The sequence below is a fragment of the Protopterus annectens genome, chromosome 14.part0 (assembly GCF_019279795.1).
Source record: "Protopterus annectens isolate FY-2018-M chromosome 14.part0, PAN1.0, whole genome shotgun sequence".
Lineage (NCBI taxonomy): Eukaryota > Metazoa > Chordata > Ceratodontiformes > Protopteridae > Protopterus > Protopterus annectens.
Window position 1 is genome coordinate 106,912,072 of NC_056748.1, and position 16,240 is coordinate 106,928,311.

Here is a 16,240-nt window from a genome sequence, read left to right on the forward strand (position 1 = left end):
ATCAGATTGAAGGGTGTATGCATACTTTATAGTGGTGTGCTGCAGATGCAATCTGTGTGATTGGCTAACTATGATGCATTCCACCTACCAGGTCTATCAATGACAGTTTTGAATCACCCATTGTCAGTGGAACAGGGCTTATCAGTCATTTATATTTGATTGGCCCTACACAGTGGCCCATTTTTGCTATTTAGTAACCCCAGCTCATTTGCATACAGATCCTTGCATATTCCCTGGATACTTCACTACTCCAGGGCCTGCCTCCTTTGCAATCATTGACACCTGCCATTGTACACTATGCATGCAGGGCACTATAATTCATTATTTTTGCAGATGTCTTATTTTCAGTTTTTCAACATTTAACATTTTTTTTGCATAATGGCATGTTTGTGCATTGCTGCATGCCGCACAAACGTAATATGTGTATTAAAAAAAATGAAATATCTTATAATGATTTGCATTGCTTTTTGAACTCAGTGGGCATAGTTTTGGCCATTTCCATACCTACATTGCAAAATCCGACCCTCTTTTTGGGCTTTTACAGCCAGTTTCATTTTTTTCATTTCAGTACATGGTTACTTTCCGTGTACATTTCTGACACCAACACATCTCTTACATGGGTATAGTGCAGCTAATTGGATCCAAATCACCCTCATTTGTATAGATTTCACTTGCTTATGAGGTGATTTGCATTCCACAGACACCTTCATGTCTGCACGTTCATGCATGCTCTGTTTACTTGATTGCTCGGCTGCTGGTTTCCGTATTGAGGCCATGCCACTATGCCTACATGGAAAATCACTCTGTGTAAGCTTTATTGAAGTCCCCCCTTGGTATTGACAAATGTGCAAAAGCAAAGTTTAAAGAAAGAAAGTTGTAATACCAAGAAAATATCAAAGACAGGAATGTGAAATAACCAAACTTCAGCAGGAAGAAATATATAAATATTTGGGAAATTATGAAGGATCAGCAATAAAGCACGAACAAATGTGAATAAAATTCAACAAGAAATACTTCAGAAGACTAAAACTAATATAGAATGCAGACCTGACATAAAGGAATATAGTTGAGGCTATAAATCAATTTGGTCTCCATGTTTTAACATAAAGTTTTGGTATGACTGACTTGCCCAAAGAGGTTTTGTATTAATTGGACAGTAAAACAAGAACATGTTTTATGCTTATCAAATGATATATAATACTCAGTGTATTCCAAGATTATATATTCCTTATTCTGAAAGAGGCATGGGTCTCCTCAAAATTTATTACATGTATAGATCAGCAGCCATGGTACTCCATACATATCTGCTGATCTCATCAGATCCAAACAGCTGAAGTTTTAAAACATGAGGAGAAAAAGTCTAAGGTGACCTCTGTCCTTAGTTTAGCAGAAGCATTCAGGTGGCAAGTAGGAATGGAAATCAAACCAAAAGTAGGTAAAAATCATTTGGTAACTGAATGTGCCAAAAAATAGAATACAGAATATAAGGAGAAGGATCGGATAAAAAACAAAAGCATGTGGAAAAGCCATAAATATAGCGGCATGAATAGAGATCTCCTGGAACAACCAGGAATGGTTAAGAAGAAGTAAGCTGAAACTAAAGAAAGAAAGACTGGTAATGGCAGAACAGGTAGTGGACTACGTACATACTGGTTTGCAAAGTCCATTGAACATGTGGGAGAAACAGACAAATGTAGATTCTGTAAAAAAAAAAAGAATTGGTGACAGTTGCATATTATGTTGCTGGGTGTGAAACACTCACGGCAGAAGGCTTGTACACTGAAAGGCTCAGTAATGTGATAAAGTTGCTGCATTAGGGATTGTGCAAACACTAGCATATGGTAGTAGCTGAGAAGCATTGAAAAGATGGACCACAAAACATTATCCAGAATGATGCAGTATATATAATGTGGGATCACCCATTACTAATATTTCAAAAAATAGATTTGAGAAAACCAGATATAGCAATCCATGAAAAAAGGACTAAAGTAGCAATGATCACTGAAATTGCTACACCTAGCAATCACAATGTCTCACATACAGAGAGACACAAAGTCATAAAATATCAGCATTTGCAGCTAGAAACAAGAGTGATGTGGAAGAAAGATACCAAGGCAGTTCCTTCAGTAGGAGAAGCAATTGGTCTATTAAAAAAGAATCTACAGTCATATTTAAATATGCTACCAATACATGTAACTCCATTTGAAATGAAGAAGGAGTCAGTTCTGGGCACATTGCAGGTGTTGCAAAGGGTAGTTTTAGCTAATATCAAAGATTGAAAAACTACTAATTTCATGAACTGTAATTATACCCTGACTTAGGAATGGGGTCCATTCCTATCATGGTATTAGCAACCCATAAGATATGGAGAAATTAAACTAAGGAAACAGTTGCAGCACAGCACTCCAGGATAAGGACCACAATTCTCAGTACTGCAAACAGGGCCAGAGGACACAGCTGAGGGAGATACATAAGGAACCTATAGCTGTTGATGATTATGGCAGAGAGAGGCAAGCACCATATGCCAAAGGCAGCAAATGGCAGACATACTAAATGATTTGTTAAAAAAGAAAAGGAGATAAGCATATACAAACAGTAGCAGTGATACATACAAACATAACAGCCTATACTTACCTGTGTACTGGCTGGCTACAAGGGCATCAAATATAGGCAACCCTAGACAATTTTGTCAGTAGCAGTAACAAAGGTGAGTGATGAACCTGCAGTGAACAAATAAATACCTCTGTCTGTGTGTTATACCTAAGTAAAATGAAACTATTGATCAACTCTACGGGAATGTCATAAATAATCAATATGAGTGATATATGCAACATATACAGACAAAACCAACTATGAAGCTTTTAAATGGAACAATATTATTTTGTCTGCATATGTATCATGTTTCCAACCCGTGCATCCAGCCAAAGCAGTTCATGCCAAACAAACTCAATGGGGGTAGGGCAGTGCAAACCATCCTCCACATAGGTAGGTGATCAAGTATAGTTCTAGAACCGTATATCTACAAAACAAAAGATAAGCAAGTAGACACAACTATGAGTTACAGTCCAAAGTACAAAAAAAAGTGTCCAAAAACATGTTTAGCCTTCTCACTACTGCACATCTAACATAAGTAGCCCAAGCCAGAAATCCTATCAAGGATCAGGGCAATCATCTGGACAAGGAGACAAACAAGCAGTAATACATACAGTAAGTAATAAAACTGTACTACTACTTCTGCTACTGCTTCTACTGATAGTACTGCTGCTACTACTACTGGTACTACTACTGCTATTACTACAACTGCTACTACTACTGTCACTGCTACTACTACTACTTCTACTATGACTGCTACCACTACTGTTATTGCGACCACTGATGCTACTGAAAGTACTGTTACTATTACTACTAATGCTACTCTACTACTGATACTACTGTTGAATGATGAGTGGACCAGTGATTGGAAGTTATCAGCATTTTATTGTACACCCAACATAAATCAATCTACATGCACATCCCAAAACTTAATACCGTCCCTCCTACTTCCTTAACTACAGTGGCTGTCGAGGCACAAAACAACAGAACATAGTCACTGTTCTATATCCTCCCTCTTTAACTTTGTTCCTTATTTAAAATACGTGAACAAGTTTGGCTTAATATTTTCTTTAAACACATTCAGGAATTAAACATTATATTAACAGTTCAACATAGTCTGTGTGACTTCAGGTTCAGTTCACTATATATATTTTGAATTGGATTTGCAGACTCTTCCTGCCCATGTCACATACAAATTGTAAATTGAATTAGAAGCAGGAACTGTCTTTAGAGGTTTATTTGGTACTGAAACATTACTTTGTATTTCAGAACTCGTTAAATAAGACTGTCTGTCTTCTTGGAGTTGATTGGTTGGTGATTCAATCAAGGGACTAGAATAACTAGTACACAGTGTCTGTTGTGGCTTTGGCTCTGGGACAGGCAAAACGTGTCGATGATTTCTTTTGTAGTCTACTACTCCTGACGGAATTATGTAGGACCTTGGTTCAGCACACATGTCCCTCACAGTTCCATCATGATCATGACTTTTTGAAGTCTGCATTCTAACAACTTCACCTTGCAACAATGGTCAAAGAGGTCTACTAGGTTTGTCATAGAATACCTTCTGTGAGGGGCACTTTTTTGATAGTTGAGCTATGACTACCTTATTACTCTTTGAGGTTAGCACTAACATCTGTTTGCTGATTGGAAAAGTTGTTTGTATTTGTCTTGACATCAGTCTTTGAGCTGGTGAGCCAAGTGTCTGGTCTCGGGGAATGTTTTAAAAGTTTAGTAAATTGAGGAATAAATGAGTTCCATCTCTTTTGGACTTTTCCATTAACTGTTTTGCACTGCAGACTGCATGTTCAGCCAGACCATTAGCTTGTGGATATTCTGGGCTGCTGGTTACATGAATAAAATCCCAAGATGCAGCAAATTATTTAAAATGTTGACTAGTGAATTGTGCACCATTATCTGAGATGATTTTATTTGGGCTTCCATGGACTGAGAAGTGCCTCTTTAGTTTTGTAATTACTGTGCTAGATGTGAAATTACAGAGTAAGTCAACTTCAAACCATCTGTAGTATGAATCAACGAGTAGCAGGTAATGCTGACCATTTCATTTGAAAATATCTACTCCTACTGTTGACCGTGGTAAATCAGGGGTTGGGTGTAGGTGAAGTTCTTTTTGCTGATGTGGTGTTTTACTGTTGAAAACTAACATGAACATGTCTCCCTTTTAATATCTTTAGACACTGAGGGCCAGAACACAATGCCTCTTGCCCTACTTAGTTGATTCAGTGCCTGATTGACCTCTCTGCAGAAGTTTAATTTAGACCTTTTGCAATGATTTAGCAACTGCTACTTTTGGGCCTTTCATAATGATGCCATCTTCCACCATGAGCTCATCCCTGAATGGCAAATACTATTCAATTTCAAGTGGAAGACTTGTGTGACATGTTGGCCAGCCTTGGTTGATAATATTACTCAGTTTTTGAAGAACTGGGTCTCTAGCAGTATAGTTTCTTAACTCATCAAGTCATGAAAATGAAATGTGCTTGACTTCCATGACTTCAAAATCAGCTGTTTCATTTTTGTGTTGTTCTGTCAGCTTTGTGGATGCATGTGACAAGGCATCAGCAAGATATGTGCTCACCTTTGTTGTAGACAATGCTATAGGTGTATTTTTGTAGCTTTAACATCATGCATTGCAATCTTGCTGGAGTTGTATATATCGGCTTGTTTAAAATCATTACTAGTGAGCATGCAAACACAACAGCAAGAAGTTCTTTTTCTATTTGTGCATAGTGCATCTCTGTTTGAGTCAGGGTACAGGATGCATATGCAACTGGAATGCCCTCCTGAAGACATGCTGCACCAAGTCCATAGTGAGAGGCATCACAGGTAAGTGTCACAGGTTTATGGACATCATAGTATCTCAGTGTGAGTGGGCTGACAATTCTCTTTTTTAAAGTATCAAATGCCTTTTGGTGCTGTTCAAACCAAGACCATTTTATATCCTTATGTATCAGCTCACCCAATGGTGCAGAAAGCTCACTAAGGTTTGGGATAAATGTTCCTAAATAATTAATCATACCGAGGAAATGCTGTAAAGATGCGATATTCTCTGGGACTGGCATTTAATTGATTGCTGTTATCTCTGACAGATCTGGCTGTTGCCCTGAACTTGTGAACAAGTGACCAACGTAGGTGACTTCTTTCAGTTTAAATTTATATTTCAAAGGATTTAGCTTGAGGCTGACCTCACGTGCATAGTCTAGAACTTTCCTGAGATTTCTGTGACATTCCTTTTCTCCATTGCCTCCAAGAAAAATGTCATCCGCTGTTATGGCACAACGATATCCAGTAAATATCTTTTCCTTGACATGTTGGAATACCTCACTGGTAGAATTGATCCCAAATGTCATTTTCAAAAACATGAATCTTCCAAATGGTGTGCTGAATGTTGTTAATAAAGAAGATCTGTAATCCAGCAAAGTTTGCCAAAAGGATTACTTGGCATCTAAAACTGAGAAAACAGTGGAATTTGGTACCGGTGCTTCTACCTCCTCTACTGTATGCACTGGGTGATGAGAACATTTAAGGGCTTTATTTAAGTCTCTAGGATCAATGCATATCTGAATGTCATCTGAACTTACTCTTGTGGGCTGCAGCCATAGACGATACCCACTCAGTTGGCTCTGCTACAGGACTAAGAACACCTAAATTTGCCATATTGTCTAACTCTGCTTTTACTTTGCATTGCTACAAGGATCTTACATGCAAGTCTAACAGATGGGTTTATTTTGTGGTTCAGCTTTATGGAAAAGGTAACTGGAAGTTTACCAAATTCATCTATGAAGATATTGACATATTCTTTAAAGATATGTTGAGCAAAACTGTCATTTTCATTTGTATTTAGATGGTGAACTTCTTTATTGAGCACAATCAGCCCCATTCTTAGGCTGTCTTCTAGGCCTAGTAATGACTGTACATTTCCCCTGACTACATAGAATTGCAAATCATAGCTGTTACCTGCAGAATGGCAAGAAAGGACTACATCACCATCTGTCAATTTCTTCACCACCGTAAGCAACTAATTTTGCGCTCCTTGCTGAGTCAACATTCTCTCCAGCCTTACTTGCTGACATGACATTACATTTGGATCTAGTGTCTACTTTAAGCTCCACTGGTTTCCTATTAATTTGTGCAGTGCAAAATATTTTACTCTTTGCTGACAAGTGGGAATCCACTGTGTCAGCTGTTTCCCCGACCACAGAAATACCATCAGCATAAAAGGTTTCATCAGAGTCATCAGGGTCTGCTATACTCTCAATTGGATCCACTGTCTGCTTTGGATAAAATTTATTATGAGTCTGTGTGGATTTGCCAAACTTTTTTGAAATGATTCTATTTTTTGCATTTGTGACACTGCTGACCATAGGCTAAGCACTTTTCTTATTTAGGTTTGCAACTGTCTCCACAATTGTGACAATTAACAATGGGAGGTGGTGTGGCATAGCTCTTCAGTTTGCACTTATGAGGCTGTATTGTCTTAGTTTTTTGTGCACATGGTTGACATTTGCAGCAGCAGAAACAGCAAGCATACTAGTATGTTTTTCTGTTATTTCATGTATCTGGCAAATTTCAATAGCTTTGCTCAATGTTAATTTACTATCACAAAAGTAAAATTGTCCTCACTGTATCACTATTAATGCCACATATAAGGCAGTCCTTTATTAAATCATCTTGTAGATCCCCAAATCTGCATGTCATTGCTTTATTTATTAAGTTAGTGACATATGCATCAATAATTTCACCAGGCTTTTGAATTCTTGTATTGAATTTATGCGTTTCCATCATTATATTTGTCTGGGGGTTACACAGTTCTCAGAATTTATACTTTAAGCATTCCAGATCTTTACATGTTTCAGCTTGAGCAATGACACAGCAGTTTTCTTCCTAAAAACTACCGAAATAGACATTGCATATTTTAAACAGTGTCTTTTATTAAAAATTGTGCCACAAGGCTTAAGAATTTATAAATTTCCATTTGGTATTGCATATACAGATGAAGTTATGAATGATTATGTACACTATTTCGATGAAATAAGGTTGAGACTTATCAAAAAAACTTTACATTATTATGAAAAACAGAATGAAGAAACATTATTAGAAGTTCAGGATTTAGATAAAAAAGTTAAGAATGATTTGTTGTTTTCCCATTACAGTGCTTTATATTTTAGGATGTTAGATAAGGTTAACAAAAGATGTTATAGCATTTTTCAAAAGAAAAAAACACAAAGTAGAAAGGGATTAAAAAAGTTATTTAAACAAGCAAGTATATATTTATAAAGCAGATAAAACAGTTAGATATTCACAGGGTAGGCAAGGACATTTCTTGGCACCACCATCAAATTTGTCTGAGGGACAAGATATTGGTCACATGTCACCTAGGTATAGTGATATAGTGAGAAACAATGTGAGATGGGATGATATTGAAGATAATTCCCCTAATCCACATCATCAGGAAGGTGAGGATTTTCCAGGGGTCAGGCGCTCACAAAGACTGGCACAGTACTACACGGAGAAAGGGGAGTACAGCAGGCAGTATTACCCACACAAGAGAAATCTTTATTAAATGTTAGTAGTTCCAACACCTCCTTTGATAACAAGGGTAGTATTGTACATCAGAAGGAAGGGTTTACTATATATAATTATTCAGACAGATTCATTACGGATGATTATTTCAAATTGTTTTCCAAGGGTGTGAAATTTATTCCTTCTACTCCAGGAGTTGTAGTGGACAACATAGTAGCCTTGAAGTTATATACTAGAAAACTCAATTTGGAAATCAGTTTAGAACATCAAGAAATAGAAAGTGACAATATCTCTCATTGTTATGTATTACCAAAAAAAAAAGTACATACAATCCCATCTTGCACCCCTTGGTTGAGACATATGAGAGGTTAGTTATGGAGGATATTTACAATATTTTCAAATACCATAAGAACAACAATAATTGGAATTTAACTAGGGGAGAGCACGAATTGTTAAATTATTTAAGAAGAGATAAAATGTATGAGTTATGATCCTGGACAAGGGGGGTGGTGTGGTGTTATTTCGAAGTACTGATTATTCTGATGAAATGTTAAATTTATTATTTGATAATAGTACTTATATAGGAATTTCTAAAAATCAGATAAACATAGCATATTCTAGGATTGATTCCTATTTGGAAGAATATTTATTGGATGGCAGAATTGACAAGGACACTTATGAATTTTTATATAGAAAAGACCCATTAGTTCCCGTTTTTTTTGGTATCCCCAAGATACATAAAAATATTAGCAAACCACCATTCAGGCCTATTGTAGCTGCTAGGGGATCAAAAATTCACCCACTAACTGTATTTATAGATACGTATGTACAACATATTATTCATAATGTTTCACATTTACTTAAAGATTCCTGGGAATTTTTGAAGAGTATTAAACAAGATTTTTTTACTAGTGGTGTTGTCTTTCTCACGGTGGATATAAAGGACCTCTTTACTAGTATTCCAAAAGTAGAAGGTTTGACTTTTTTTGAAGAGGTACTTTTTCAATACTCAAGATTGGAAAATGATATGGTCAAACGTATTTGTGAATTCATGGGCATAGTATTAGCTAATAATTTTCTTTGGTTCGAAGGTGAATATTACCAACAAATTAAGGGTGTCCCTATGGGAGCAGCATGTTCACCTGTCTATGCCAACCTTGTTTTGTTGGGTTGGGAGGACAAACATGTCATTGGGGGTCCCTATTAGAGTAGTATAAAACTGTATCTACGTTATTTGGATGACATTTTTATCTTATGGACAGGTACAGAGGGTGATATCCCTAAATTTATAGATTACTTAAATTCCACTACCCATTTTATGGAATTTACATATCAGTACATTAAAAATTCCATTAATTTTTTAGATACAACAATTTTAAAAGAAAAGAAGAATTCAAATCTTTGGTATACAGAAAAAAGACTTTTTGCAATGCCTATTTACATTTTGAAAGTGAACATCCGTTGGGACAAAAAACTAGTATAGTTAAGGGACAAGCTATAAGAGTCGCCCGGATGACTTCCTGCAAAGAAGATTTAGTTAGAGAATTTAATATTATTTCCAATATGTTTTTAGAGAGGGGTTATCCACCAAAGTTTTTAGATAACATCCTTCAAGAAGTATATAAACAATGAGGGATCAAATATAAACCTTTACTTGGAGCTTGTTTAGATGAGGAAGTTCAGAGAAGTGAAAACAGTTCAAGATTAGGAAATTTTACCAAGGCTTGTATCTTACAATACAATATGAATACTAAATTGGTTCGGGAAGTGTTTGAAAGAAACTGGAATATTTTTAGGACCAAGAAGGAAATTTTAGAGAAAGTAGGTAACAAGCCTAGGTTTGTTAACAAAGTGGGTCACAATGTTAAGCAGTTATTAGAATACAGAATAGACAATATCAGTAAGGTTATACAAGGTACTAAGCAATGTGGCATGTGTGCATGTTGTTCATATATTATTAAGGAACCCAGTGTAGTTTTAAACAACAATATTAAGAGCAAAGTGATTTTTAAAAAGGGTAATTGCAATACAAGAGAAGTGGTTTATTTGGCTTGGTGTACCACAAGTGGACATTTTTATGTAGGTAAAACTGAACGTATGTTAAAAAACAGAATGTACAAACACCTAAATGATATAAAAAAACAAAAAACTACAAATGCTTTATACAGACACTCTATTGTTTGTGAGAATTTTGAAAAATTTGTGTTCGGTATTCTGGAAATAGTACAAATTAACCCCAGAAGGGGTGATTGGAAGAATACCTTAAAAAAGAAAGAGAGCCAGTGGCAATTTAGATTGGCAGCTATGTTTACACCAGGTCTAAATGACTATGTATCATTGGCACCTATGTTGTTGGAAAGAGCTAATATAATATAATTTCATTTTATTGCTTATACAGTGTGAACTGGATATACTACATAATTCAGATAAATACATTATAGGTAGAAATTGATGCACTTTATATACATATTGAAGTATTTTATGAAGAAATAATTTATATATATATATATATATATATATATATATATATATATATATATATAAGATATTTATTTTTTACATGTATTCAATAGTTGTGTAGTATTATATTAGGTGTAACAGAATTCTTAATATACTGAAGTTTATTTAGGTTTGAATTTTATGAAATTTTCGTGGTTATATTTCTTTAAATTAATTGATTGTGATGTCATAACATTTTTAGTATTTAAATGTAATTTATTTGGTGGTTCTGTTTTTATTTCTGATGAAGACTCACTTGGAGATGAAAGCACTTAAATGTCTTATTAAAGTGTTCCTTATTTCACTATTTGAGTGTATCCATTTAATTGACTGCTGTTATTTTTGACAGATCTGGATGTTGCCCTGAACTTGTAAACAAGTGACAAACGTAGGTGACTTCTTTCAGTTTAAATTTATATTTTAAAGGATTTAGCTTGAGGCTGACCTCACGTGCATAGTCTAGAACTTTCCTGAGATTTCTGTTACATTCCTTTTCTCCATTGCCTCCAATAAAAATGTCATCCGCTGTTATGGCACAAGGATATCCAGTAAATATCTTTTCCTTGACATGTTGGAATACCTCACTGGTAGAATTGATCCCAAATGTCATTTTCAAAAACCTGAATCTTCCAAATGGTGTGCTGAATGTTGTTAATAAGAAGATCTGTAATCCAGCAAGATTTGCCAAAAGGATTACTTGGCATCTAAAACTGAGAAAACAGTGGAATTAGGTACTGGTGCTTCTACCTCCTCTACTGTATGCACTGGGTGATGAGAACATTTAAGGGTTTTAGTTAAGTCTCTAGGAACAATGCATATCTGAATGTCATCTGAACTTACTCTTGTGGGCTGCAGCCATAGAAGATACCCACTCAGCTGGCTCTGCTACAGGACTAAGAACACATAAATTCGCCATACTGTCTAACTCTGCTTTTACTTTGCATTGCTACAAGGATCTTACATGCAAGTCTAACAGATGGGTTTATTTTGTGGTTCAGCTTTATGGAAAATGTAACTGGAAGTTTACCAAATTCATCTATGAAGATATTGACATATTCTTTAAAGATATGTTGAGCAAAACTGTCATTTTCATTTGTATTTAGATGGTGAACTTCTTTATTGAGCGAAATCAGTCCCATTCTTAGGCTGTCTTCTAGGCCTAGTAATGACTGTACATTTCTCCTGACTACATAGAATTGTAAATCATAGCTGTTACCTGCAGAATGGCAAGAAAGGATTACATCACCATCTGCCAATTTCTTCACCACCGTAAGCAACTAATTTTGCGCTCCTTGCTGAGTCAACGTTCTCTCCAGCCTTTTTTGCTGACATGATATTACATTTGGATCTAGTGTCTACTTTAAGCTCCACTGGTTTCCTATTAATTTGTGCAGTGCAAAATATTTTACTCTTTGCTGACAAGTGGGAATCCACTGTGTCAGCTGTTTCCCCGACCACAGAAATACCATCAGCATAAAAGGTTTCATCAGAGTCATCAGGGTCTGCTATAGTCTCAATTGGATCCACTGTCTGCTTTGGATAAAATTTATTATGAGTCTGTGTGGATTTGCCAAACTTTTTTGAAATGATTCTACTTTTTGCATTTGTGACACTGCTGACCATAGGTTAAGCACTTTTCTTATTTAGGTTTGCAACTGTCTCCACAATTGCGACAATTAACAATAGGAGGTGGTGTGGCATAGCTCTTCAGTTTGCACTTATGAGGCTGTATCGTCTTAGTTTTTTGTGCACATGGTTGACATTTGCAGCAGCAGAAACAGCAAGCATGCTAGTATGTTTTTCTGTTATTTCATGTATCTGGCAAATTTCAATAGCTTTGCTCAATGTTAATTCACTATCACAAAGTAAAATTGTCCTCACTGTATCACTATTAATGCCACATATAAGGCAGTCCTTTATTAAATCATCTTGTAGATCCCCAAATCTATATGTCATTGCTTTATTTATTAAGTTAGTGACATATGCATCAATAATTTCACCAGGCTTTTGAATTCTTGTATTGAATTTATGTGTTTCCATCATTATATTTGTCTGGGGTTACACAGTTCTCAGAATTTATGCTTTAAGCATTCCAGATCTTTACATGTTTCAGCTTGACCAATGACACAGCAGTTTACTTCCTCTCCTGAATAAACAGCAGGTGTGTCTACAAAAGGTCATTCTCACTCAATAGCCTCAGAGCCTGCCAAAATGAGAATTATAAATGGTCATGCGCATGCTTCTTTGTCTGAATGTGCAGCCGCAATAATACCATATTCTTGTTTAAACACACGCCAATTCTTCATGACATTGCCATCCAACACCAGCAGTTCATGTCTACGAAATCCTTCTGCCATGCTGCCAATGTATATTCAGTTACTGTTTGCACTTCAGTCACTCATTGCACTTTGCAGAAACTTAATTTGCAATGACTTGTGACACCATGCTAAATGACAAGTGGACCAGTGACTGGAAGTTATCAGTAGTTTATTGTACACCCAACATAAATCAATCTGCATGCACATCTCAAAACTTAATACTGCTCCCATCTACTTCCTTAACTACAGTGTTTGTCAAACTGCTACTGATACTATTAATAATACTACTGCTAATATTTCTGTGACTGCTACTGCTACTAACTGCTACTACTTCTAGTCCTACAAGTATGAGCAATACAGCTAATAGCACTGTTGAACTTAAGCAGACTAAAAAAAAATTGCAATTCAGTACATATAATGAAAACAGGCATTTGACTAAGCAATCAATAGCTTGCCATTCTGTGCATAAGACATAGGCAGCCCCACTTCACAGAACTGTGCAAAGGGCAGGAAACGGTTTTCAACACTGCACAGTGTGTGTGTGTGTGTGTGTGTGTGTGTGTGTGTGTGTGTGTGTCTGTTTGGGGGGAGCATTACAGGGGCAAGCCTGACACAACAAAGTGTGCATTTGTGTGGGGAAGGTGAGATAGAGAGAGATTACGGTCAGCACAAGTATGCATTGTCATTGTTAGTACCTCCAGATGTATAGGCCTTTAACATCTTCATCAATGACCTACATAAAGTCTGTAAAACTGCAACCCTAGTATGTGCAGATGACTCCACAGTTATCTGTATCTCAAAAAAATAATCAGTACATTACAAGAACTTACTCAGGAGTTCTTCTCCTCTATAGAAACCTGGCTGACATCTGTTCAGCTTTCCTAAACCCAAATGTATCCAAAGTAATCCTATTTACTTATAAACAGCTTACATCAACAAACTTACTTTGCAATTACCTCATCCAACAAAACAAAAATTGACCTTGTCACACATACTAAATTACTAGGCATCTGTCTAGATGAGAGTCTAAAATTTGACAAACACATTCAAAATACAGTGAAAAAGTTACATATAAAGCTACCGTCTCTGTCTCTCTATAGAGACAAACCCTTCCTCTCAAACACTACAAGAAAACACATTTCCTCTTTGCTCCTCTTGCCCACTCTAACATATTCTGCACCCATCGTTAATAACATCCAAGTAACCCTGCAAAACAAACTTGAGTAATGTTACTACAAAATAGCATGACTCACTGCCAACCTTCCAAATAGAACCCACCACTCTACTATCCTTAGGGAATTACAGTGGTTAAAATTCCCACATTATCTAACCTACGCACAAATCTACAACATTTTGTATATGCCTAACAAATGTCCATCCATCTCCAACCTCTTACAAATATATAACCCTTCGAAGCTACTATGTTCATTGGTCAGATGCCTATTACATGTATCCAAACCCAACAATTCTGCTGAAATCACTGTTCTCCCACCACCTCGCTAAATTACAGAACTCCATCCCACTAGCAATATGACAAGAATAATCCTTAAAATAATTTAAAACTCAAATAAAGTTCTACGTACTCAGATACTGGCTCCGTACATGTGATGTTCTTAGATCATCTCCAAACCCTTATTAACTGTCACCACTTACCACTTCACAATTAGACTGTCATCTACTGCTGTCTCAATGCTCCTTCATAATTTGTAGCCATCTTCTAATATCTATTTACAGCTGATACCTACTGGAAATAGCTAGACTCTTATAAGTCTGATATTAATGAATATTTCATTCTGTAAAATAAAGCATTTCTCCAGAGCCCTCTGCTGAAAATGGGCCCGGTGCCCAGTTTGATTTTCCTGGAAATCTAAAGCAATAAATAAGTAAATACATTTTGAAGAAAGCTGTGTGTGTGAGGTGTTGCAGAGAATATCAGGAATTATGTTCACTGTTGCTATTCCCAACCACTTGAACTGCATCTGCCAAGAGTTGGACTACTTGTTCGAATGACATCTGGTTAATCAGCTCTCATGACAATGTCCATGACCTCAGCCATGTGGTCAACCATGTGTTCTGAGGCCCTGGTGAAGTTTGCATGTGCTTCCGTGATGCTTGGTGGCAGATAATGACACACCATCATCGGGGAAGAGCAATACATATGTCTCCCCTGAGCACATCTACCAGCACTTCTATGTGGTACTTCACCCTCTTGAAGGCTGGGGAAAGAGTCTGCCAGCTCTACAACTGGAGTAACCATACTAACCTGATCAACTGTGTCACCATCAACCTGTCCACTCTCAGATGGTTCTGTGTCAAGGATATAGGTAGGCATACTGACTGTGTCCATACAGTGGGGAGGGATGTGGGAACCACACCCTTCATGTCAGCTATACCCTCAGCAATCCCATAATGCATCAGTTCATGAAAGCCATAGTTGTCAGGGGCTGCTCATCCTCCAACATCAGGTGGTTGGCACTCCACATTGCTGATGCTATCCTCCTTTGTGGTTACACTGAGAAAATAGGGTGAAAAAAACAGAAGAAATACAAATACATGATCACAGTATGCTACTTACAGCATAATAAGCAGCAACAGATGCAAATGCAAGTAACCTTGACAGGAGTGTGTGTGTGTGTGTGTGTGTGTGTGTGTGTGTGTGTGTGTGTGTGTGTGTGCATATATATATATATATATATATATATATATATATATCTATGGGTCTACTTTTTTTGGTCAAAATTGCATTATTTCAAACAAGAAAAGTACGGCCCCACTTCTGTGAAAGTGCACTTCAGTAAAAGTGCACTTTCACGAATGCTGATTCACCGAAGCACACCCCGCACCCCCACTACTAAAATATACCAATTCTGAGATCGCACTACAGTGGGGAAAAGGATATATTTCAAAGTGCACTTTCACAGAAGATAGGCCATACTTTTGTTAGTCGAAGTAATGTAACTTTGACTAATAAAAGAAGACCCATATATATATATATATATATTATATATATATATATATACACACACACATATTATATATATATATATATATATATATATATATATATATATATATATATATATATATATATATATATGTATACATATACACATATATATTTTATATATATATATAATATATATATATATATATATATATATATATATATATATATATATATATACACACATATATATATATATATATATATATATATATATATATATATATATATATATATATATATATATATATATATATATATACACACACACACACACACACACACA